This window comes from Phoxinus phoxinus (assembly GCF_949152265.1).
Source record: "Phoxinus phoxinus genome assembly, chromosome: 12".
In the NCBI taxonomy this organism is placed as follows: Eukaryota; Metazoa; Chordata; class Actinopteri; order Cypriniformes; family Leuciscidae; genus Phoxinus; species Phoxinus phoxinus.
This window is the reverse complement of record NC_136887.1, coordinates 23,532,102-23,536,152: the sequence shown is the minus strand read 5'-3', so window position 1 is coordinate 23,536,152 and position 4,051 is coordinate 23,532,102. Positions and strand designations below refer to the sequence as shown.

Below are 4,051 nucleotides of genomic sequence, written 5' to 3'. Positions count from 1 at the left end.
GTAACTTGTGACTAATTTCCACCTCTGTCTAGTTGGCAGAGCGCAGGTTCAGCCTCCTGGCCAAAATTAAACCTGCCACGAGAAGTCATCTGTCTGAGACAAAGACACAATCTGAAGACAATTGCCACTGCATCAGTCTTCCTTTATGCGTTTGATTACGCTCAGGCAAGCATCCAGTTTAAGTCAATGCGGACCAAGTAATTTGATTTGAGTTCAGGCAGATACATGCGTCGATTGGGTTTCGTTTTTTTCATATTATAATCAGAATTTTGGTATTTTGTTATATATTGTGTTGTTTATATTTGCTTGTGTTGTGTTTTAGTGGCCTCCGCTGTCACTGCGGAAAAAAAGAAAAACATTAATCTGCTTTGTGTGGTGTTATGAAAAGTGACACTATGTAGATCTGTTCTCTTCATAAATAATCAAATGCATAGCCTAATATAGCTTATATGTGACCCTGGACCACAAAACCAGTCACATGGGTCAATTTTATGAAATTGAGATTTATACATCACCTGGAAGCTGAATAAATAAATGTTCCATTAATGTATGATTTGTTAGGATAGGACAATATTTGGCCGAGATACAGCTATTTGGAAATCTGGAATCTGAGGGTGCAAAAAAATCGAACCGTTGAGAAAATCGCCTTTAAAGTTGTCCATTTATGTTCGCGATTGTGCGGCATTTACTCACAAAAATAAAAGTTTTATAGATTTACGGTTGGAAATTTACAAAATATCTCCATGTAACATGATCTTTACTTGATATCCTAATGATTTTTGGCATAAAAGAAAAATCTATAATTTTGAATGTATTGTTGGCTATTGGCACATACCCGTGGTTTTGTGATCAAGAGTCACATATGCTCTTGAAAATAACGGGGGGAAAAAGCTATTAAAAGTCAATGTAAACGTCTTTACCGTAACTTTTAATCAATTGAATGCTGTCACAAATCCATCCAATCCCTCAGCGCTAGACTCCTCAGCTCCTCCCATACGTTCCCAATCCCCAGAATTCTGATCACTTCCACTTGTTGTCACTCATCAACGACTGCCATATAAACCACCTTCTCACAAACACTCATTGTCTGGTCTCGTTGCTCATACGATGACTTACCTGCACGCCTGTTCCCCAAAGGTCTTCATTCGGCAGTCTCGGAATCCTCTTTAGTCCTAGGACCTGCATCAGAAAAAGACATTGTTATTATCAAGCTAAATTACCTGTTTGGATACTTGACATATATTTACGTTCCTGAGTTGTATTCCTTTGAAGTATCCTCATTAAAGCTTTGTGTTGATTCATCTTCGCGTCTGCATCCCTGCTGAATAATAAATAAATAAAAATCTTAATCGTGAAATGTGCATTTTTAAGCTGTAGCCTAGTCTGCTTTTACTTTTTAAGCAAGATTTCTCAGATTAGACAATATGCATTAGACAGTTCAATTAAATGTTCTGTTCTCATTCAATGCAGCATGAAAATCGTCATGCATGGTCAAAAACAGCATTGCATGTCTGAACAGATTTGAAATACCTCACTGGACCAACATTGAACTGAACTAAGTTCACTTTGGTTTTACAGTGCTGCACAAAAAAATGACAAAAATAAAAATGAGTATGGTATAAAACATGCAATGAGCAACAATATCTTATGAACTCTTACTGCAGTCAAATTAAAAAGATAAATCATAACATATCACAGAATCAAACCACATACTTATGAGTCACAAACAACAGAACTGCAATGTGTGCCATATTGTGACCCCATACTGATGAAATTGCTCTGCAAAACCACTATCCACAATACGGAAGCAAGAAACTTCTCCTTCACATATGTAAATACGGAGGCAAATAAGGCAGTCCATTGGCCTGGTTCTCACTGTGTTCAATTCACTCCTCCCTGGAGCTATTTTCTGCATAGAACGAAAGGGGCCTTCAATGCTGTAAAATGTAATTTCTTTACCAGCCCGCCTGCAGCGCGCACAGGAACACATTTCAATTTAGAAAGGCCTAAACAGTTTCATCAATTACACAGCGATACAGGTAGCATGCAAGGGCATCATTTAAATAGTCAGAAAAACAATTCAAAATGAACATGTATATCTTATTTTTTCCCACACGGTGTTCATAAAGCAAAGGTTTCACAAAGAACAATATGTGCAATTATTTTGGGAATGTCTAAGTTTCAGAGTGTTAGGTTCCTCAAAGGAACAAACTGTGGTGCGTATTGTAATACTGAATAGGTGTCTTCGTTGTTTAAGGCCATTTATTATACACATTTTCTATTCAGTTTGGCTTTAAAGCAATAGTTAATCCCTAAAAATGTAATTGTCATAATTTACTCACCTTTTAGCTTGATTCAAAACCTTCCGTGGAACAAAAAAGGAAAAAGTCAGCCATGCAGTTTGCAATGAATGATGACTATTGCTTGCAAATTTAGCTTGAAAAAGTACAATAAAAGTATCATAAAAGTGGTCAGTATATCATATTTCAAGCCCTTTCAAGTATGAAAATATCACGAGGGAAGTTCATGAGAGAAGCAGCTATGTCAGATTTGTGAAGAAATCATTCTTTGGACTCTGAGATTTTCAATCAATCAGCAAAATCAGCTAAAAAAAAATGTTTTAACTCACTGACTCGACAATGCAGTCACATGACTGAGTAAACTAATTTTTTTGGGTGACCTATTCCTTTTATTCTCCAAACGATCATATTCATCTGCCACACATGAAATGTCAATATGCCAGAAATACAGCCATTGGTTGATTTATCTAGCTCATTATTCATTCTTATGCAACATAAAGAGAATATGGCAAAAACATAATGATGATTTCATACTGTAGGCAAAAGTACATACCTCTTTCTTCTTTCTTTCCAGCCCATATCATTTCCAAATGGTTGTATCAATACAGTGTTTATCATTTATCGTTCATCATGCATTGTGGAATATTGAGTGCCAGCATCTCTTCATATAAGATGCTAATGAAATACAGTCATTAGGTAGTCAATTTCCACCTCGATGTAAAAACCGGGCCCTTTTTTTTTCCAATTTTAAACTCAATCAATAAGTTCATAGTGCTGTGAGATGTTGTGTCTTAATGTGGATGTAGAACATTTCCACTTGGATGAACACAATGCCCAGTGTGACGGCTTTCTCAGTCAATTGGTTCACAGCACCGTAAAAAGACCAAATCAATGTCCACAGACTCGGGGTGAAGTGCATTTTATCGAGATACGGATGCAGCGGTGTGTCTGTTTACTGTCATTTTTGAGGGCTAATTTACCAGTATGCTTTTATACCTGGATCAAGGCTTTGCTAATATAGTGATAAGAATGATGTCACTATTGCATCATTATGGTGCACATTTGCAGTAAGCTGCTCTCTTCCAGTCTCGCCCTCTTTTAAATAGGTTTTACAAACAGGTACAAACTTTTGGCTGCTTTATTAACTGTATATGTCTCAAAACTTATGGAAGTCCTCATTACATGCAGCTATTGAAAAAAGCAGATTAAAACGTATTTCATCAGCACATATGTTTGAGTCTTTATTAATAAGGTAAGGTATTGTCTAGTTATCTCCTCTCTGTCCCATTGCTCTCATTTTGGTTGCTTGTCTGTAAGCTGATTAGTAAAACAGTGATGACTTGGGTTAATAGAATAATATGACGCAGGGAGTAGCAGCCTAAAAAAACCTTATGCAAATATTTACCTTTTCACTTCAGCAGAGCAAGGCAGAGGAAATCTGCATCACATTTACATCACAATGCCCGGAGTTCAGGAGCATCTGTGTCAAGCCAATAACAAAGTGTAAAATTAATATTTAAATAAACAATGCTGTTTTTGCTGTTAAGCCAACACTAAACATTTAATTAAAATAAAACAAAAAAAATACAGGGATTAGCCATCCAGAGGACTGAATTATTTCAAAGTCACCCTGCAATGATTAAGTTTATAGGTTCAGGACTCACTAATAGTTCATAGTTTAACACACATTACATTATTGATGTATAGTGTATTCATCAGATACATTTTATGCCATTAATAACTCTCGACAC

General features: G+C 36.2%; 1 long non-coding RNA gene across 1 annotated transcript; it reads right to left on the bottom strand.

The window, feature by feature from the left end:
• Positions 1-1,251: 1,251 nt before the first annotated feature.
• On the bottom strand, positions 1,252-3,781 carry LOC307008338. Its single transcript, XR_013799791.1, has 3 exons — positions 3,706-3,781; positions 2,343-2,362; positions 1,252-1,318 (listed from the first exon to the last, which is right to left on the bottom strand). It is a non-coding gene; the product is annotated as an uncharacterized lncRNA (long non-coding RNA).
• Between the last annotated feature and the right edge of the window lie 270 nt (positions 3,782-4,051).